This window comes from Lissotriton helveticus, chromosome 7 (assembly GCF_964261635.1).
Source record: "Lissotriton helveticus chromosome 7, aLisHel1.1, whole genome shotgun sequence".
In the NCBI taxonomy this organism is placed as follows: Eukaryota; Metazoa; Chordata; class Amphibia; order Caudata; family Salamandridae; genus Lissotriton; species Lissotriton helveticus.
Window position 1 is genome coordinate 1713633951 of NC_136068.1, and position 22723 is coordinate 1713656673.

The 22723-nt window shown below is 45.2% G+C and overlaps 1 pseudogene across 1 annotated transcript; it reads right to left on the minus strand.

The window, feature by feature from the left end:
- Positions 1-1743: 1743 nt before the first annotated feature.
- On the minus strand, positions 1744-21281 carry LOC144770685 (alpha-crystallin B chain-like; annotated as a pseudogene). Its single transcript, XR_013598975.1, has 3 exons — positions 21050-21281; positions 3689-3811; positions 1744-2523 (listed from the first exon to the last, which is right to left on the minus strand). The product of XR_013598975.1 is annotated as an alpha-crystallin B chain-like (transcript).
- Positions 21282-22723: the final 1442 nt, after the last annotated feature.

The window sequence follows — 22723 nt, forward strand, 5'->3', positions numbered from 1 at the left end:
AGGGTGTGATGATGAAAGAAAGGTCCCCTCTGCCCAGGGCTCTTCAGCCTGGGGTGTGATGATGATGATGAAAGAAAGGTCCCCTCTGCCCAGGGCTCTTCAGCCTAGGGTGTGATGATGATGAAAGAAAGGTCCCCTCTGCCCAGGGCTCTTCAGCCTGGGGTGTGATAATGAAAGAAAGGTCCCCTCTGCCCAGGGCTTTTCAGCCTGGGGTGTGATGATGAAAGTTCCCCTCTGCCCAGGGCTCCTCAGCCTGGGGTGTGATGATGATGAAAGAAAGGTCCCCTCTGCCCAGGGCTCTTCAGCCTGGGGTGTGATAATGAAAGAAAGGTCCCCTCTGCCCAGGGCTTTTCAGCCTGGGGTGTGATGATGAAAGTTCCCCCCTGCCCAGGGCTCTTCAGCCTAGGGTGTGATGATGATGAAAGAAAGGTCCCCTCAGCCTGGGGTGTGATGGTGAAAGAAATGTCCTCACAGCCTAGGGTTCCTCACAGCCTGGGTGGGGGAGGGGGGGTGATGATGAAAGAAAGGTCCCCTCTGCCTAGGGCTCCTCAGCCTGGGGTGTGAGGATGATGAAAGAAAGGTCCCCTCTACCCAGGGATCCTCAGAGAGGCAGAATGCGGGTGTAGTTCTAGGGAAGGCCTTTCTGCTACACTGCCTGGGTGTGATGTTGAACTAAAGGTTCTGGTCTCCTAGGGTTCCTTGCAAAGCAAAAGCATGTTTGAAGGAGACCCCCCTCTGCTTGGAGCCCCCTCAGGGTGAGATGGCAAATAAAGGTCTTGCTTTAATTTTCCATGAAAGGCTGCTCTGACAGGTGAAAAGCATCTCTTGTGTTTGCTGTGGTGGTGAATGTTACACCAGGCTCCAGTTTATATTACTTGCATCTCCCTCGACCGGTAGGGAGTGAGAGATCAGAACCCGTTGAAGCATTTGGGCCACTGTCTTGGGGAGTCATGTCCTAAAGTCTAGGGCTGGAGAAGCCAGTCCGGGATTTTGAAAGGCGGCCTCAGCTATGTCCTGGGGCCCGGCCTGTGCAGATCCAGAGGCGAAAAACCATGTTCAGTTACCTCCCTCTGCAGAAAAAGAAGTCCCGAACTACTAAACCCCGCCTTACAACCCCCTATCACCCCCACACCTGCCCGCCCTGCGATTAAACCTGGCCCCCTGGAAGTACATCCAGCAGACAACACGCCGAGGCCAGTTTTTCAAACCAGGCCCCACTTTATTTCTTTATTGTACACAGCACCGTTGTACTTGTTACAAAGCACCGAATAGAAACAAAAACACACAAAATTGAGTGGAAAGAGCGCATTGAAGCAGGCCGGGCACAGAGGCAGCATTTTCCCGGGGTCCTGTAATGTGTGTGCACTGTCCCCAGATTATAGTGTTCTCAGAGGCCAGTGTTAATCTGTTTCTGGGCCCCACAGGCGTGTGGGGCGGCCCCTGATCTCAGCAGTCTTCCCTGCTTCTAGTGGGTCTGAACCAACACCGCTGCTCGAGCAGGGGGTCCTGGGGCGGACATCTATGGAGGGTTCAACGCAAGTTGGCGGGAGAAAGGAAGGGGGGCGCATTTATTTTTTAGTTATTTATTTATAAAGTTTTATGTAGCTCTAGCTAGACCCGTAGCTATCAGAGCGCTTTACATACACAAAGGAAAAGAAAGATTGCATAACATCGCAGGATATGAGGATGTATAAAGATATAAGCAAAAACATAATACTTCTGTATCGTGTGAGGGGAATATATCCAGTGAGGGGATAGAGACGCAGGGGGTTTACACAGTCAGATATCCTTGAAGGTCAAAGTGAGGGGGGAGTCCTTATGTTATTGATGTCTAGGATGGTTGACTTGGTCGGGAACGTATTGGTTGAGGAGAAGGAGTTTTAGGTCCTTTTTGAAGCAAGAGAAGGGGGTTTGCATCTGAGATCAATCGGGAGTGCGTGCCACATCCTAGGTAAGTTGCCAGAGAAGGACCAGCACTAGGTCTTTTTCTCTAAAGCCAATCTGCCAAAGTGGAGGGTTGGGGGAGAACGGCACAAAACAAGTGCAGATGATGTACTTGGGGACAGGCTGAATGACCCGAAAGGCAGTAGGAAGGTTCACACAGGGCTGCTGTTCCCTAAAGGCCAGTGGAGCCTCAAAAGGGTCAGTCACAAACTTCGCCAAGCCTGGCCAGCCGTTCACAAGCAATAGTCTATAGAGAAATGTCAATGTTTGTTTTGTGGACTGTCCACCTCAAAGGTAGTCTCTCAGCCTGGTATCCAAGGTCAGCTTAGCATCAGCCGCAGGGGGCACAGTCCAGGCATGGCGCCGGGGCTCCCCCCGGGCTCACTTCCTGGCCACAGCGGGCTTGTCCTGGCACACGATGGGGATGGTCCGCTCTTCGGGCTTCTTGGCCTCCGCCGTGGGCGCCTCGATGGACAGGATGCCGTCGGGCGAGAGCGCGCTGGTGATGGCCGCGGGGTTCACCACCTTGGGGATGGTGTAGCGGCGGTGGAACTCTCGCGAGATGAAGCCGTGCTCGTCCTGCAGGGGAGGGAGAATGAAGAGGGTGAGTACAGGTGAGGAGCAATCAGCATCGCTTGGCATGTCCCCAACTTCCCACAGCCCACCAGAAGTGCAGTCTCTCTAAATCTGTATTTAGGCCCATCCCCTCCTTCCCCAGGGGAGATGGGTGGGAAGACCAGAATCAGCCATCTTTGTTCCCCTGTTACCCAGTTACAAAAGAGCTGTAACAGCCTCCCGAGACTCCTCTTCCCTTCCCTACGTAAAGACGAACCAGCGACTGGCCCTGCTCGAAAGCCAGTTAGAAACGGTAATTCTGGGTCTTTCCGAAATATTACAGAACCTCACCACACTCAGAAAATCCCTTCATCATCCACATCCGACACCCCCATCCGCCAAATCTAATCACTCAAGGCCCAAGACCCAACGGCTCAGCTGGAACACAACCCCTCTCCCAACACAGGCTCAAAGACCCAAAAGAACAAAAGCCACCATGTCCCCAAAGGAAGCAATGGATCTTGCCTCCACATTCAACATAACCACTAATGTCGCCTCTAGCTCTAGGATTCAGGTGATCGCGGGTATGGGTAGAGACTGCCCTCCCTCCCGACCCTCAAGACCGCCAGCCCTTCTCACGAATATCCCTAGGGCTCCTGTAATGAAGAATCCCGATAATGAGAGACCCAACACCAACTGCATGCTTATTAACTGCACAGGAGCACCCTTCCCTCACCCAAGAGCGGTGGCAAAGCTAGACTTGGGCAGGAGAGGGCGGGCCCAGAGTAGAAGCAATGCCCAGGGTCTGAAGTCAGGATAAAATGGCCGTCAGCTGGGGCTTATGCTGGTCATCACTAGTAAAGACCAACCCCTCACTAATTGGAGAAAGCTAAAGTCTTATAGCAGATGGTGAGGCTGCAGAAAAGAAAATCCAAGCCAATGCCCCCCTTGGCTCCGAGTCCACCCCTCTCAAGGGGAGGGATGCACCCCTTTGTATGGTATTGGCACCTCCCCCCACCCACCCCTCATGCTGGGGCGAGGAATGCCACATCAGCTAAAGGCTTCTCCTGCAGGTTACTAGGGACCCAAGACTGCACCGCGGGTACATATGCTGGTGTGCACGGGATGTATAGTGCCCCCGCGGTCCCACCACCTGACTGTGACTCATGAACTCTACAGTGCGCCTCACCTGTCTCTCCTCGTGCTTGGCGTGCACCTCCACGCAGTCTCCGATCACTTTCACGTTGATCTCCTCTGGTGAGAAGTGTTTCACGTCCAGGTGCACGGAGAACTTGTCCTTATCCAGCGTCACCTGAGGGAGAAGAACAAAGACGTGTGACTTGAAAGAATCTGTAAGCAACGGAAGCACGTGCGGGCGTGAGACGAGAATAACCGCTAGCACGTGTGGACGTGAAATGAGAGTACCCTACAGGAACTGAGAACGCGCATGAATTTGAGAAGAGACTACACTGTAGAGCAAAGGTAACCTGTGGGAGCGAAGTAGGAGTATCCTGTAGGAAGGTAGAACAGGTGTGTGCCGAGGTTCACAGTATTATGTAGGAAAGGGAACCATGGGAGCGGACTGCATGAGAACACACGCATGTGATCTGAGAGCACGCGTGGGAAAGGAGTATACGTGAGTGCGAGCTGAGAGCTCCCTGTAGGAAAGGAGTATGTTAAAAAGCGTGAGCATATGCTGTAGGAAAGGAGTATAGGTGGGCGTGCGAGCCGAGTATACTCTGTAGGTAAGGACAAACTGCATGTGCTGCTGCTGCATACAGGACACCGTGCGTGGGCCGTAAATATGCTGTGGGAGAAACCACAACGACCTGACATGGGAGAAATCACTTTGTCAAATCTGCGCATATAAACAGCGCAGGCGTTATAAACGAAGAGGGGACAATGTGGCGTAACGACCAGAGCTACCAAATTTGGAACCGGATTCGAGCCTCTGTGACATCCTGCGTTTCTGGCCAAATCACTTTCATCTCCCTGCGCCTACCAATAACTTTATTTATAAGGTTTTATATAGCGCTAGCTAAGCCTGAGGGTATCAGAGGAAAAGAGAAGATTGCATAACATCGCAGGACATGAGGATGCATAAAGATAAAAGCAAAGACATAATACTTATGTATCCAGTGAGGGAAGAAGGACGCAGGTGGCAGATACAGTCAGAAAACCACCATCCTTGAAGGTCAAAGTGAGTGGGGAGTCTATTAGGTTATTGATGCCTAGGATGGTTGCCTTGGTCGGTAAAGTATTGGTTGAGGAGAAGGAGTTTCAGGTCCTTTTTGAAGCAAGAGAAGGAGGGGTTGCATCTGAGGTCAATAGGGAGTGTGTTCCACATCCTGGGTACATTGCCAGAAGAGGACCGGCACTGAGTTGTTTTCTTTTTCAGTTTCGGAGGGATGAGAAGGAGAGTTGGTGCTTCTCAGAGTTCTGGATTTTCCTGCTTTTACTAGTTTGCTGTTTAGGTAGTTTGGGGATTGGGTGTGAAGGGCCTTGTGTGTGATGTAGGCCAGTTTGTAAGCACATCTACCTTCCATGGGGAGCCAGTTGAGTGTGCTGAGGGTTGGTGAGACGTGTTCAAATCTTTTTACACAAGTTATGAGTCGGTCTGCCATGTTAAGGACTGACCTTAGTGAGGCTAGGTGAGCTTTTGGTGACCCTGTTAGAATGGAGTTTCCATAGTTGTTTCAAAAGGACTAGGGATTGTTTGATTGTCATGATATCATCTTGAGGAATGAAAGGTTTCATTTTCTTGAGGTGTTTTAGAGAGTAAAGTGCACTTTTTGCAGAGTTCTGTAGTGTAGTTCCTATTATCCCAATAGGCTCTGCGCATTGGAATAATATCTTCAATAGTATAGACCTAGGGCAGAGGTTAACTAGGTCTTCTACCGACGATATTAGACTTAAAGTTTTGTGTTTGCCAGCTAGCTCAGAGTTCACTAGAAACTTTCTCGAATAGGCAAGGAGGATTTTAACCTCCCTGGATAGACAAGAAGGGATTTAGTTTCTGACAACCATAGAACATGACAACTTTGCTCTCCCCTAATCAAGAGTGTATCTCTAGAGTCGTGTGAAAACAAAAGACAACTTATTTTACTCAGTCAGTTCAGTGCATTCTTAGTTTCACCAGATTGTAGAGAAAAGGAAAAGACGGGCGTGTTCAATAAAAGATGTTATTTATTGATCAGTCTCCTTTCTCATACAAGAGAAATGAATCGCTATTATTGTAATACTTATAGTTAAGTAAAGTGCATACAGTAAAGACAGAATTATAAAATAATACTGTAAAAGCATTGATATGGTTTCTAAGCCATATGATACTTTAAAATGGATAAAATAGATACATACATATATACATTTGACTAATCATACTCAACTGGTGCTTCTAACCACGCCTACCCCAGTGTACCTGACCTAAGCCTAATACGTGGGCGGGAGTAGATAAGTAGCAGTTTAAGTTAAGTTTGTTTGCCAAGGGACTGATTCGAGAATTCTCTGCAAGGGGTTGTTCAGTTCTGTACCTGAGAACTAGAATGATGGAGGGCTGGTATCTCTTATCCCAGGTCTTGATATTCCAGCTGCCTGCGAGGGCTGCTTAGAAGCGCCGGAGCTGGATTTCTCAGCAGGAGAAAGGCAGCGTCTCGTTCTCAGCGCGTCAGGAAGGCGGGGCAGCGCCTGTGGGCTTCGCTCTCTGCTGGGCTCCTCGGCACGTCTCGCTGCTCCAATCTCGTCATCACCGCATGTGTTTGCTTAAGGCAATGTCGGTAATATTTATACCTGAAAGGTGCCGAGATTGACGTAAGGATGGACATATATACGTCAATAAGGATGTCATATGAACGGGCTCGTTCGCACATTCTTTTGCTGAAGTTCTCTGTGAAATCAAAACAATGGCTATGGGAATTTCCCAGGTCGCTGTAGGTTTGATTTGTTTTGAGAACTCCGTATGCCTTATCAGGGGCTGGAGGAATATCGCTTGTCTAATTAGATGGCATGCGTTATGACCTAATCAGATAACGCGCTTCTGTGCCGTGGTGTGGCTTAATCAGATAACGGTTTTTGCACCGTTCGCTGGCTGCTAGTTAATTATTAACCAGACCAGGGTCAGGAATAGGGGAATCGATACAGTACCTATAGGAATACATCACACCCACTCCACGTAGACTATGTCCATATTTACAAATCTAGGCATAGTGAAACCAGTAGCGTTTGTGTATATCGTACCACCCCAAAATACATTCATATGTATCCTAAAAAATTGGAACTAGGAAATATACGAAACACAATCACATGTACTATCACATGTACTATATGCACAAGCAGTCTAATAATGCTAAACATATAACGCATATTTTTTAATTTTTCATGAAAAAATGCGAATACACATGAAATGGCTCTTAATACAGAAAAAAGGTGCGAGACCATTTCATCACAATCATAAAGTTATGTATAATAGTGCTAGAGGATAGCGAATGTCTCGTGACTACCTAAAATAGAAATTTAGTTCTCTAAGAATAATGTCTACCTTAAGCAGAAGATAAGTGTCCCAAAAAATCGTAAATATTTTTGAATTGGGGAAGAGAAAAAAAAACCTCTTGCAGTCTGAAAAAATGATGAGAATTTTTTTTTCATATTGCTTTTTTAGAAGTTGATGGCCAAATTCAGCATGTAGGGAACTCCGAGTGCTAGTTTGCTCAAAGTTATTCCTGCTGCTCTGGTGAAAACATCATATCATTTAGACTGTTGAAAAAACTGTCAACAGCTTCTTGCGTAAGTTCCACTAATTCGGAAAACGTTGTTACCATGCATTCATGAGCCTGAGCATGATTGCCTCCATTGATGTTTTGATCAGCATAGCTGACTGAAGGTCGTACCTGATCGATGCTGCTTTCATCTTGTGCTTCACTACCCCTCAATCGTAGTGGTGAAGTCTCCACGAATGCCGTCATCAGGATTGGTAGCCGCTGGGGACAGCACAATGCATGAGCCGTTACCGGACCCAACAAGGTATCTGCGTCCATTGGCACATCCGATAGTAGTGCCAGACAGGTGTCCAACACGCATTCTTCGCCGCATAGCAAGCACCTTAATACAGGCATAACACAACTTTGCCACATTGGTCTAAATGAAAGAGACCAAGTCATGTTCAGGTCTCTAAGCCGGGATAGTCCAAGGATTTTAGTTACCCGGTCCCGGTAGCCAATGGCTAGGATCATTTCTTCCCTTGTCGCAGGTGTTTTGTCTGTGACATGGTTTGCCATAGCGAAATAACAGGATCAAAAATAGAATACCCGCTACTAGTCCCAAAAGGAGTGGAAGTCCGCCAAAAATGGAATGGACAAAGTCTGGAAAAATACCCAGGATGGCTTTGAATGGAGTTAAAGCACCAGAAAACACTGCTTTAAATACACTGGAGACACCAGTGGTATCAGAAATATTTAAGATTTTGTTCAGTATTTCTGCGAAATGTATGGGGGAATTAGTTGATAATAATGAATGAATCTCTTCTGTTGTCCTTGCAACTTGGAGATCATACGTTTCTTTTGATGACGTGAGCCTGGTCGGCGTCTGTAGGAGCACAGTCTTCATTCTGCTTAAAGTATCTATTCGAATAGAAGCAATTTTCAAATCGGGCCATAACCTTGCCTCCCTGTCTGGAGAATCGTTCGGGAACAATACTCGTTCACAGCACATGACCTTCCTAGTCACGGTTATGAGATAAGGTTTTCCGGGCAGCAAACTACAACATCTGCGATCTACTATTAGAATGTAACTCCCGTTCGAGAGTCTCCTAAAGAATGGTTCTATTTGTGTTGCAGGTGTGCCTAGCTGGTAACATGAAAGGTTATTTGAAGTCCCTTCACAGGCTCCATGCAAGCTAATACCCTGACACAGAAGTGTACAGCTTAGTGATTTTGCACAATTATTGCCACTGAGAGACACTTTCTGGCCTTTATTACTGACACATTCGTGTGTATAGGGCAAGTTCCATATTGACTTAATGTACCCTTTACCCAACCTTTCATACTGGCCTGCCTGTATATATTTTTGGCAGAATTGAAACTGGAAAGTAGTTATCGGAATATTTATTATTCCATGTATTATCCATTCAATGACAGGTCGTTCTGACATTGTCAATGGTAATCTCTCAAGTCTTTCAATGCTCAGAATTGTATAGTCAGCACCCTTCTGCGCCAAACTGATTTGTTTATCAGTAAGGTTAAGGATATTAAATAATGACGTTGTGTTGATTAAACGCCAAGGCACATAGCCAGAACGCAGATTTTGTAACGTCCAGCCAAGCTGTACAATAGAACGCAATTGGGACTGACCGTGTTGTAACATCAGTAAGTCTTGCGATATTATATCGATTGCTGAAGACACAATGCTGTCCAGAGAATATATTCTGGAGGACAGAGTCATTAACCCATTGTCCACCACAGAAAGTGATTTTTCCAAATTAATACGGTCAATTTCCCGTATTTTTTCTGCTGTCTCAATTTGAGTTACTTTCCAAACTTCGTTATAAGCTGCATATATAGAGGCCGCTATGAAACGTTTTTGACGCTGTTTGCGTGGCCCCAATATGAAATCACGCAAGTCAGCACCTTCTGTAAGTAAAGTTAGGTGTTGCTTAATTTCAGCCAGTGTGGACGTTTGTAGCCATTGAAGGCAGAGCTTGCCCACGCTGTAGGTGGTTACTATCCCTGGATGTTGTCTTTGGGAATATCTAGGGTCTGGCCTAGTCAATGTGAACCCCTATTTTTTGTTCAGGAATCTGTCTTGACAGTTATTTGTATCTGTGGGCCAGATCAACCATTTTTTCCATTCAGGATGTGTTCTGTTTTGGTTTAATATATAGTTTACGTCTATCTCATCATCTATAGAGCTATTACTGTTCACTGTTGGCTTTGGAATAGACGGTTTGTTCAAATCTTTGATTTTGGCTAAGCCAAGACAGGTAGTTTGTTGAATAGTGTCATTCAAGAATATAATTTGTTCTGGGATCATGCAGGCTCTAAACAATGATTCTATACCTTGTACTTGCCAATCTCTTGTACCCCAAACAGTTTTTGCTTCAATATTATTGTTCCAGAAATCAAACCCAAATGTATTCATTTGTTCAAAGAATGAATCGGAACATATCAATTTTGTGTTTGTAAGCATGGTCTTCATACCTGTCTTATTTGACAATTTGAAATAAAATGTTTTTGCATTACTTGTGTTAAACCCTGAAAAGTATGAATATTTATCATAAAATGTTTTCGAGCTATCTTTTGGAGGAGTAGCACAATGTTCCCATTGGTTATAATTTAAAACATTTCTAGGTTGTGCAGATTTATGTAGATAATGGTTACCATAGTGGTTGTAGCAGAACATCTGATCATAATTAGACGAACCCTGCAAATAATCATGTTCTGTAAATTTAGCAGACATCACAAGATCAGACATCATATCATTAATACTTTCAAAGTCCCAATCATCAGCAAATGAGCTCGGTTTTACAAAGTCACTCAATGAGATCTTGAATTGGTGTGGATACTTCAGGATTTCAACCGGACCCTAGATTTCATAATCAGTTTTGTCCCATGCTACACCGCCTGGTATAGGATTGGCTGTGAAGTTCACTGAAGAAAGTTCTCTTTTCTCGATGTGTGAAGATGTGTGTGGTTTAAGGACCAAGTTGATTTTCTGGCTTGCTGTGTCCATTTTAGCATATTTTCCTTCAATGAAATGTCCCAAACATAGTACCATGATGAGCCAAAGAATGAGGATAAATGCACCTAAGGCCACCCAAAATTCAATCCATGGAGAAATCAGATAGGTTTCTTTCAGCTGTTGAAAAAGTTCCTTAGTTTTGTCTTTAAAAGTTTTTGTTGATGGCTGTTTCTTTGCTTCACTCAAGTCTTCAGATGAATCATCGAAGTTGATGAAGTAGCCGGATGCTGTTCTGTCAATTGTTCCAATTGCTTTTGGATTTTGCTTTGTTTCATTAGCAAAGTCTGCAGTTACATCATCATAGGTTGTTGTTTCTTGATGAAAAGCTTTGATTTGGGTTTTAAGAGGTTCAAGTTCCATTGCTTTGTTGCATAGTCCTTGTTGATTCACTGTAGATTTTCCAAATGTGATCAGTCTTCCAGTTTGAGCCTCTGTATTCGTAGCAAACATTGGTGTTCTGCTACTTCTTGGGAGTCCACTTGGCCTACTGTTTGTTATCGGCCACATGATTGTGGTTAAACCAGGTCGATGGATATGACTCTGTTCTCCTTTTTACCAGCAAGGGGCGGTAGTACTACTGATCTTGTCCCGTTGACAGACAAGACAGGAACTGCTTTTCTGTAAGAAGGCCCAAATTCCTTCTTTACCGCGATCTTCTCTCTGACTAGATCCCCGACTTTAGGAATCCAGACAGGCCTTGCTGGGACAGGTGGTTTCTCTTCAGTGGTTGTTGGCTGTTGTTTCAACTTTATGTTGCTCAGGTCTTTTCTTGTTTCATTTAAGTCCTGCAAAATAGCCAAACGATCTTTGATATCAAAGCTTTTGTCTTTAACCACTGAAGTCTGACTATCAAGATCTTGGATCATCATTCTAGTCCCGAACAATAGTTCGTACGGACTGAACCCTTTCAGAGAATTCCTTGGCAGGTTATTTAGACTACGTTGGACACTTATTAAATGTTTGACCCACCCAGCTCCCGAACCTAATACCTTTTCCGTTATAGATTGCTTTATGTCTTGGTTTTTTCTTTACACCATCCCGTATCCCTCAGGAAGGAAGTGAGAAGAGTCCCGCTATGCAATGCTCATTTGGCCATGCTTCCCTATAAGCCTGAGGGCTAAAAGGAATACATTATTCAAAACGTAGCATGCTTCTAGCGTATATGCCATTATAGACTTGCAAATCCTTGTATAACAGTCCAGACGTCAGCCGAGCGCTGGTGTCTACATCATAAGTGAAAATTAGTCTTTTTATGTTAATATAACGCTTTTTCGTGATGGGTACTTTCTTATTGTTGTTGTTTTTCTGGAGCGAAGGGCCATGGCAATAGTCCTCCTCGCTCGCCACTGCGATCTCTATTGCAGTCTGGGGAGTTTTTTACAAAAATGTGATGATGCAGGCTCATGCCTGGCCACCAGTACACTGATTGTAATTCTTCCAGAGAATCTTTTAGCTTAAGGTGTCTGAGACCCTCACCCATATGTGCGTCTGCTATTAACAAGCCTCTCCTGTCCGTGTTTGGAATTACTCTATCCCCCACTCCAGGGATTCGAGCAAAAGGGACTGAGTTTGCATTGATTATGTATGTATAATTGAGTGGATAATTGATCGGTAGTGCTGAACAGTCGCATTTTGATGACGTTTTCACCGCCAGCACAGTTTCACCGTCAATGTATTTTACTGTACGCTTTTTTGTAGCTACGGAGGCCGGTTTAGTTGCTACCGCTGTGGCTGTCTCAGCCAATGAATTCCCTGCAACGTGAACGCCATCACGCTGATGACTCAGTGAATGTATCACGTGAGTTTTTGGTAGTTCTTTCTTTAAAAGAACTAATTGTTCCCAAAGCGCTTTCTGCTTTATTGTGGCACCTGTGTCATCTTTGTAACCGTTTTGAATCCATTTCTGCAAATCGTTATTGTATGATTTGACGCAGTAATACGAATCGCACACAATAAGTGTCGGGAATTCGCGATCGGCATTATCTAGCGCCATTTTTAATGCCATTATTTCAGTTTGTTGTTCTGAATTATTTTCCACTGAGTGTGTTTTTGTAAGTAGAGGTCTTAATTTGCCTCCGCGCCACACTTTTTACAATTTCGCATGTGGCGTTGTAAGCCAGCTCTCCCCAAACTGAGGGTTTAGCATGACCGTCTGTATATATTACACAGGCGTACTGTCGTAAAGGCAGAATGTCGATTGGCAGAGGATATTCCCTCTCATATTTTAGAAATTTTAATTCTTTCATTTCCGGGTCAAAATAGTATTTTACTTTGTCTGCAGCAACAGAATTTACCCATTGTACCCATTCTGGATTTAGTGCAGTTGTCGGTAAATTACATGGTGTTGTTAATGCCTCAAAAGCTGATTCTGCTGTTCTGACTGTAACCTGTCTACCGTCTGCTTGGTATTTTTCCTTTGCTACAGCTGTTTGAACCGCATGAACTATGCTTTCCTTAATGCTGAACCTTTTTTCAGCTTCTGTGTACAAATGTGATTTGTATGCTGTTGGTACCTTCTCTCCCTCATTAGAGGTCAGGTATGTGAATCCGCATCTTCCTGGGATGACTCGAATCACAAGGTTGCGTGTGTTGTCACGTATTTGTAATTTTGTTTTAATTAACATATCTGTTTGTAAAGATCTCAAAATTTCTGTGTGGTTTTGAGTCCAGTTGATTCTTTTAAAATCTGGTTTTATTAGATCATAGAGAGGTTTAATTCTTTCTGCATAATTTATAATGTAAGTTCTTCCGAAATTTAGGAAGCCTAAAATTGATTGCAAGTTTTTCAGTGTTCTAGGTGCTTAGATTACAGCACATTTCTCTAGGAAATTGTCAGCCAGGCTTTTGCCTTCACTTGATAGTTCATATCCTAAAAACAGGACTGTTAGATGGGCAATCCTTGACTTTTTAAAGTTGAATTTGTAACCCTCTGCTGCGAACCCAAGTATTATGGTGTTCACTCTCTTCAAGTGAGTATCCAAGTCATCATCTGTTAGATAGATGTCGTCGACATAAGATAATGCCTCGTCATCATATGTTTGTAGTAATTCTGTTACTCTCGCTGAGAATAATCCTGGGCTGTTCTTGAACCCCTGGGGCAAACAACAGAAATTTTTTTGCGTGCCATTTATTGAGAACGCCGTCAAATATCTGCTCTCTGGCGCTATATTTTGACAAAAGAATCCATTAGAAATGTCTAATGTGGTTTTGTATTTTTTGCGCACTATGTTATTCATTAGTGCAGCACTATGCGAGTTTTGTACTGCAAATGTTTTGCAACATGAGTTAAGGTGTCTGTAGTCCAAAACAAGACGATATGAATTGTCTGGTTTGGAGACAGGAAACAAAGGGTTGTTCATTTGTGAGGTGCAAGTTTCAATCACCCCCTGGTATTCAAGTTGATCTAGGATCTCTTTTACCTGTTTTTTAGCTTCTTGCTTAATCAGGTACTGTCTCTGTGCAGTAGGTTGTGATTTTAACTGGATTTTGTGAGGAGGAGAGTCCTCATCCCATCCCACATGATTTTTATATAAGGCAGGGGCTTGAGCTACTGCCCACTTTCTGGCAAGTGTATATTTTTTATGAATTGGAATATGGTTTGAGAAGGCAGGCATAATTATTTCTTCGCCATGTGGGCACTCCCTGACAAACTCTGGAGGCCAGTCTCGTTCAGCTAGAAGGATGTCATAGCCCTTGGAGAGATTATCCCAAAATAGACCCCTTATTTTTCTAGTCTTATCCCCCTCTATACGCAATGTTATTTCATATATTTTATGAGGTTTGCTAACTCTGGTATCTGCAGTTTCCACCTGAATGTATTCATTCATGTCCACTGTCTCCAGATGATTCATAAGGACTTTGCGAGCTATGCTCACTTCTGCTGCGCTGTCTAGCATTGTCTGAGCCCACTCTCCGTTTTTCAGCTGTGTCCTCAGTATTCTCGGCATTGTTAATTACTTTAATACTGGCTACCTTCTTTTTTGGAAATTGTAATTTTTTATTCAGATGAGCAGGTTCTTTGTCTTTGGACTTGATGTGCTCTTCCCTGTGTTCTGATCGTCCTCTTCTTTCCGATTTCTGCGAGGAAGTCTGAAAAGATAGAGAGGGACGTGTATCAATATCTTGATATCTATCAGGTTTTTTTATATTATCCCTATTTCTAAGGTTGTATTTTTTCACAGAGGGCTCCCTTTGGGGAGACTTGCATCCTTGATCAGGAGATCTTTCTCTCCGCCGAGGAGACCTTCCTCTGGACTGGAATCTTTTTCCTTTAGGATTGGATTGCTTATTTCCATCCCAGCTCTTTTTTTGAGTGTTTAAATTATTTTTTATAAATACCTTTTCAGGACTTTCAACTAGTTGAGGTTTCACTGGTATTCCACCCAAACTATCTCTTCCTAGTTCTTCATAGGATTTTTCTATGATTCTGGCAATTTCAGATGGTTGGTCTGCTATATTTGTCTCTTTTAACCTCTGGCGAATCGCCACATTTGCTGCTTCTCCCTTTATGTTGGCTAATAATATTGCAGAGACCTGCTTGAAATCTTTCAGTAGTTTCATACCGAGAGTTAAAGCGGGTTCTGGACCGTATTCATCTTGAATCTGTTTTAGCACATCTGGTATTACTGACATGGATGGTACACCATGTGTTTTTGTGTAAATGGAAGCAAAGACTGTTCCCCAAGTGTCACAGTCCTCCACATGTGGTGCGATTCCCATTGGGAGACAGATAGTCAGAATCCTATGTTTCTCAACAGGGGTGGTATCTGGAAACACCGCCTCTATTTGAGTGATTTGTTTGTGCTAGCCAGAAAGGAATTTGTTCCCGTTTTGCGGGTACTTTACCTAGACAGGACTGTATGTTCTGAGGTGTAATTTTATTTGTGTTCCCCTGATGAGTGGTCAGCTGTGGAATTTTAATTGCTGGTTGGATTGTTGAAGTCCGCATTACATATTGGACTAATTGTCTATGTATTTTTATTAATTGTTTTAGCTGTGCTAAAAGCTCTGGTGCAGGCATTTCTTCAATGTCTGGATGTGGTGTGTATCCGGCTAGGACCGGCCACGTTGCTCCTGGTCTACCTAGTGGACCGAGCCTGGTGATGTGATTATTATGTTTTAGGGCGCCATGAAACAAGAGCAGGTGCTCTTGGAATTTGAGTGGTATTTCCACCTCCTCGAAAGGAGTGTACTCATTAGGAGGTTCCTCTATTTTGTAATAGTGGAAGTCCTTTGTTACAGCGTTTGCTGCTGGAAAGTTTATCCATGAATAGAATACCTCTGTCTGCCGATATTCGTGTGCCTCAATTACGAATATGACTGTACCACCTCTTGGTGTCAGTCCATTTTCTATAAGTTTTAGGGTTATAGATTTCCTTATGTTGACCGGGATGAGTATTGCATCCGGGTCATTTTCCAGCAGAGTATTGTCTGCTACTAGGAGTTCAGCTGCTAGTCTAACTGTCTCCCTTTCTTCTTCACTTTCTGTCATTTTACTGACAGGAAGGTTATTCTGTTTGTTTGCAGATCAGGTTTCTATGGAAACAAAGATTAGATGCACAATATTTTGGAACAGTGTATCCTTCAACGTTGAATAAACCAAGAACCATACATAGGAGTCTCCTCCTGCGAGGTTTGGCGGATATGACCTTTCACCCACTCCAGACGTCTTTGGAGTATTATGGGAAAAAAGGGGTTCTGTGTGAAAAAGCACGACTGAGTTACTCTAATGTCTTGCGTTAGTTTTATCGCCTATCCAAACGTTGGGCGCCATGTAGTGTAGTTCCTATTATCCCAATAGGCTCTGCGCATTGGAATAATATCTTCAATAGTATAGACCTAGGGCAGAGGTTAACTAGGTCTTCTACCGACGATATTAGACTTAAAGTTTTGTGTTTGCCAGCTAGCTCAGAGTTCACTAGAAACTTTCTCGAATAGGCAAGGAGGATTTTAACCTCCCTGGATAGACAAGAAGGGATTTAGTTTCTGACAACCATAGAACATGACAACTTTGCTCTCCCCTAATCAAGAGTGTATCTCTAGAGTCGTGTGAAAACAAAAGACAACTTATTTTACTCAGTCAGTTCAGTGCATTCTTAGTTTCACCAGATTGTAGAGAAAAGGAAAAGACGGGCGTGTTCAATAAAAGATGTTATTTATTGATCAGTCTCCTTTCTCATACAAGAGAAATGAATCGCTATTATTGTAATACTTATAGTTAAGTAAAGTACATACAGTAAAGACAGAATTATAAAATAATACTGTAAAAGCATTGATATGGTTTCTAAGCCATATGATACTTTAAAATGGATAAAATAGATACATACATATATACATTTGACTAATCATACTCAACTGGTGCTTCTAACCACGCCTACCCCAGTGTACCTGACCTAAGCCTAATACGTGGGCGGGAGTAGATAAGTAGCAGTTTAAGTTAAGTTTGTTTGCCAAGGGACTGATTCGAGAATTCTCTGCAAGGGGTTGTTCAGTTCTGTACCTGAGATCTAGAATGATGGAGGGCTGGTATCTCTTATCCCAGGTCTTGATATTCCAGCTGCCTGCGAGGGCTGCTTGGAAGCGACGGAGCTGCATTTCTCAGCAGGAGAAAGGCAGCGTCTCGTTCTCAGCGCGTCAGGAAGGCGGGGCAGCGCCTGTGGGCTTCGCTCTCTGCTGGGCTCCTCGGCACGTCTCGCTGCTCCAATCTCGTCACCACCGCATGTGTTTGCTTAAGGCAATGTCGGTAATATTTATACCTGAAAGGTGCCGAGATTGACGTAAGGATGGACATCTATACGTCAATAAGGATGTCATATGAATGGGCTCGTTCGCACATTCTTTTGCTGAAGTTCTCTGTGAAATCAAAACAATGGCTATGGGAATTTCCCAGGTCGCTGTAGGTTTGATTTGTTTTGAGAACTCCGTATGCCTTATCAGGGGCTGAAGGAATATCGCTTGTCTAATTAGATGGCATGCGTTTATGACCTAATCAGATAACGCGCTTCTGTGCCGTGGTGTGGCTTAATCAGATAACGGTTTTTGCACAGTTGGCTGGCTGCTAGTTAATTATTAACCAGACCAGGGTCAGGAATAGGGGAATCGATACAGTACCTATAGGAATACATCACAGTTCTTGATGTGGTTCTTCATTGACAAGTTTTTGTCCAGGGTAATGTCTAGTGACTTTACTGAGTCGGATGGGACGAGGGAGCAGTTTAGAGCATCAAGCTCCTTGAGCCAGACTTGAATTGGTTGGTGTTTACTTTTCGGAGAGAACAGTATTAATTTAGTTTTGTCCGTGTTCAGTTTTAAGTGGTTTGTGTTAAACCAGGTTTGGATCTTGGTTAGCGTGACATTGAGGTGCCGGACGTCACTGGGCGATTTGATTTTGTAGTATATTTGTGTCATCAGCATATAGGTGGTAATGAAGCCCTGCTTGTTTCAAAATTATCGCAAGGAGTTCCATGAAGAGATTGAAGAGGGATGGTGAGAGGATCGATTCTTGCGGGACTCCAAGTTTGATTCGTGTTGATAGAGAGAGGCAGGAGTTGATTTTAATCTGTTGTGAACAGTGCTGAAGGAAGTGAACCATTTTAGTACTAAGCCATTAATGCTTGAGGCCTCTTCAGAGTCTCAAGTAACACCAGATGGTTTACTCTGTCAAATGCCACTGATAAGTCAATAAGGATGAGGAGGCAGGCTTAACTTTAGTCTAAGGCTCTGTGGATATTGTCTGCAATATTGAGCAACGCTTTTTCAATGCTACAACCTTTCCTGAAACCCGACTGAAAGGTGTCAAGGAGGTTGAAGTCATCAATATGTTTGTTGAGTTATTGGAGAACGCACTTCTCCAATGTTTTAGCTTGGAACGGGAGGCTGGAGATATTTCTGAGGTTGTTGAGCTTGTTGGGGTCGGCCCCTGGTTTCTAAAATAACTTGCCCTTGTGTAATGTAACTTGCTAATTTAAAGCGCTTAAATACCTTTAGGTGCAGTTCGCGCTATAAAAACAGCAAACAAACAAACACAGTTGGTCAGCAACGCATCCACACGCTTGTAAACCTGGCACACACGCTATGAGTGAACGGACACACCCACGTGTTTGGGCGTGGCTTTGTGCCACGCCCAAACACACAAGAACCAGGAGGAGCCAGGCTGTCACAAACCTAAATAGACGGAAGTGACACGCCCCCAACGGAGAAAACAAGCACACCCACGACACGCCTAACAAAATACAAGATTCAGAGCTCAGAGGTGCCTACTCTTCCCCACAGAAATCTCCGACACCCCAACAGGTGCCACAGGCACACGCAGATCTACACGGGGCGCCCGCAGAAAGGTGAATATGCATTTGAAATAAATCAGTGGAAGGGTAAAAATAGAACACATAGAGATGAAAGTTTAAAGAGATATATATTTACTCAAAAGGTCGGGAAGACAAATACATGAAATAAATCCAAGCAATAGTTATGAACAGAGGTAGACGATAGTTTCACTACAATTCACAACTGAAAAACATGAACTCCTGGTGGATTAAACAGACAACCAAAATTAATTAATAAAGAGTGGTCGTATGTTGGTGCCAAAGCAACGTGACTGGAGATGATGGAAGAAGTGTCGACGTTTCGGTCTAGAGGGCAATCGTGATGTAGACCATCATCAGGACAGAATATTTCATTGCAGAAAATACTCCCTTAGAAATGAAAGAACTGTGGCCACATTAATTGGATGACAGTTGGGCACGATATCGGAATGGAATCTTAGATTTAGAGAAAGCGGACCACATCAGTTGGCCAATTCTCGAGAAGCACTCAATTGGAGCAGCGTTATACACTCGTTTTCAAGACGGTCTCACGGGTAGCGTCCTGTATCAGCATGTAGATGCATGATTCCGATATCGTGCCCAACTGTCATCCAATTAATGTGGCCACAGTTCTTTCATTTCTAAGGGAGTATTTTCTGCAATGAAATATTCTGTCCTGATGATGGTCTACATGACGATTGCCCTCTAGACCGAAACGTCGACACTTCTACCATCATCTCCAGTCACGTTGCTTTGGCACCAACATACGACCACTCTTTATTAATTAATTTTGGTTGTCTGTTTAATCCACCAGGAGTTGATGTTTTTCAGTTGTGAATTGTAGTGAAACTATTGTCTACCTATTGCTTGGATTTATTTCATGTATTTGTCTTCCCCACCTTTTGAGTAAATATATATCTCTTTAAACTTTCATCTCTGTGTGTTCTATTTTTACCCTTCCACTGATTTATTTCAAATGCATATTCAGCTAGATATCCTGTGGATTCTTTTGAGTGTGTTACCATAGTACAACTCACAACTAAGTTTAATTACTGTTTGAATTAAGTCCCTTGTAGCACACCTTGACCTTAACCATACAGTGCCCAAGCCTACAAGGGTTGATTTGGTTTCCCCTGCTTACAATACGCCCGCAGAAAAACACCGATCATCAGAGAGGCGCACACAGACCGCACGCTGCCAGGGGGGTGTGACGCGCCCACCTATGTGTACAAGTCTCACACAAAGACACAACCAAATCAAGAGCAGCCGTGCACAACACAACGCCGGCTGCTCTCCTGGGGTCATTCGAGGACACACAGGCTCAGAAGCACAGGGTGAGCCGCGCCACGGATCCGCGCACCCACGGATGACCCCGATCCACGGTATTATTGTTAATATGTGTCCGCCCCCTCTTTGGAGACCCCCCCCCCCCACGTCTCCCTTTGTGTTTCTCTCCCTCTTTCCACCTGCCCCCGCCACCCTCGTTCTGTCTCACACCAGCCCAGCTACTTCTAGAAAGTTCTCCGCAGTATTGTTATCTCCCGCCCCCTGTCGCGCCGCCCCGGGCACCCTCGAGTCTCCGCCCCTTGCAGAAAGGTCGAGCTGCATGTCAACAATAAACACGCGGCCCGGGGCTGCCAGCCGACGGACGCGTCGCCCCTCGACGCCTTAATATCTATATTTGTGCATCAACAGGCCACAGCGGGCGCCACCGCACGAGCACCGACCCCCGGCGCAGATTCTGCGTGTGCACCCAGTGCCGCACTTTTATCCACCTCGGAAGGATGAAAGGCTGCGCGGCGACTGGAATCTATGTCCACAAGCTCGACTAGTGGGCACCCTACTGCACAGACACCAGGCTGACCTGAGCAGACGCAGGCACCCTGACCCTTCTTAAAATACATGTCTTTATTATAAGAAGGAAGGCAACCATTCTTTAACTAGCCCCCTAAAATGCCTGTGAATTTTAATATAGTACCAGAACCGCTGAAACATCGCAGGGGCGGGGCAGAGTCAGCGTAACGGGCAGGTCCCAGCTTTTAATGTTAGTGAGGTAGCTCAGCGGGTTAACGCTGCTACTTCTCGTAACTGCACAAGGTAAAGGGCGCATGTTCACCCCTGCTGTTGATTGGTCTTCCCACTGCAGTACACGGTGGGGTATACTTAGCCCCCGCATTAGACAAACGTTGCAGCAAACCTATCCTAGCAACATCTAAACGTAGCGTCGCTCAAGGACTGCAGCTTCAAAGAGCCTAGAAATTATGTTATTTTAAGTGTTTCACCATATAGCATCCTATACACAGAGATAACACAGCGATCTACACGCACCTGTTAGTTGCTAAAGAGCTCTCAACCTATTGCAGTGAACCAGGAATAACCCGCAAACAGGTAAATCAATCCAGCCCAGGTTACAATGAATACTCCGATGCAGAGCTAACTCGGTGGGTTAATGCCCCTGTCACGGCTGCCCGCCTCTCCGCAGCGACAGGTTCAGCGGTCGTTGCACTCCACAAGTCACTTACCTCGGAGAGGCCGGTCTCCAGCGGCAGGTGCAGGCTGGGGGTCCGGGCATAGGGAAGACGCTGCCCGAGAAGCCGGGGAGGAGGTCGGTGTCCAGGAGCCCCTCGCCGAAGCGCTGGTCGAAGAGGCGGCTGGGGAAGAGGGGGCCCGGGAACCAGGGGCGCCGCATCCAGGGGTGGCTGATGGTGATGTCCATGGCGTCGGGTGCGAGGGTCGCGGTTATTCCGGTGTCAGAGCGGGAGCTTCTCTAGCGCCTCCTGCAGTCCTTGTCCGCCAGGCGCCTCGGCTCCTCCATTTATACCCCGCGCCGCGGCCCCTGGAAGGAGCCAGAAGTTTACAGAAGAGGAGGGGGGGGGGGGGGGGGGGGCAGATCATTCCAGGCGAAGAGCCCCGGGCGAACCTGTCACCGGAGAGAGGAGGGCGGGGACCGGAGGGGAGGGACGAGAGAGAGGGAAGAAGGAGAAGCAATCAGAGAAGGGAAAGAAAGACAAGCAACGAGAAGCATCGAAAGAGGGAAAGAGAGAAGCAGCGAGAGAAGGGAAAGAAGAAAAAGGAGCGAGAGAGGGAAAGAAGAAGAAGGAGCGAGAGCGGGAAAGCGAGAGAAGTAGCGAGAGAGGGAAAGAGAGAGAAGTAGCGAGAGAGGGAAAGAGAGAGAAGCAGCGAGAGAAGGGAAAGAGAGAGAAGCAGCGAGAGCGGGAAAGCGAGAGAAGTAGCGAGAGAGGGAAAGAGAGAGAAGCAGCGAGAGAAGGGAAAGAGAGAGAAGCAGCGAGAGAAGGGAAAGAGAGAGAAGCAGCGAGAGAGGGAAAGAGGGAGAAGCAACGAGAGAAGGGAAAGAAGCAGCGAGAGAAGGGAAAGAGAGAGAAGCAGCGAGAGAAGGGAAAGAGAGAGAAGCAGCGAGAGAGGGGAAAGAAGGAGAAGCAGCGAGAGAAGGGAAAGAGAGCGAAGCAGCGAGAGAACTAGCGAGAGAAGGGAAAGAAGGGAAAGAGAGAGAAGCAGCGAGAGAGAACAAGCATTTGCAATGCAATAGGTCTCGTATTAGGAAAGTTTGAGCTATTGGTATTGTAAATGACAAATTTTTTATTTAGGTTTTGTTTTTGAAAATAGCGAAATTAATAGCTTTGTCATTTACCATGCCAATAGTTATAACTTTTGCAAATGTGACACCTATAGCATTTGTAATGCAATATGTGTTGTATTTACGTGACTTACATGTATTGATATTACAAATAACAATGGTTTTTAATTTTTTTAATAATCAATACTTAAATAAAAGTCTGATGCTTGTGGATGTCTGACGCTTGTGGATGTCTGACGCTTGTGGATGCCTGACGCTTGTGGATGTCTGACGCTTGTGGATGCATGACGCTTGACGCTTGTGGATGCCCGACACTTGTGGATGTCTGACGCCTGATGCTTGCGGATGTCTGATGCTTGCGGATGGCTGATGCTTGTGAATGCCTGACGCTTGTGGATGCCTGACGCTTGTGGATGTCTGACGCCTGATGCTTGCGGATGTCCGATGCTTGCGGATGTCTGATGCTTGCGGATGTCTGACGCTTGCGGATGTCTGACGCTTGTGGATGTCTGACGCTTGTGGATGTCTGACGCTTGTGGATGCCCAACGCTTGTGGATGCCCGACGCTTGTGGATGTCTGACGCTTGTGGATGTCTGACGC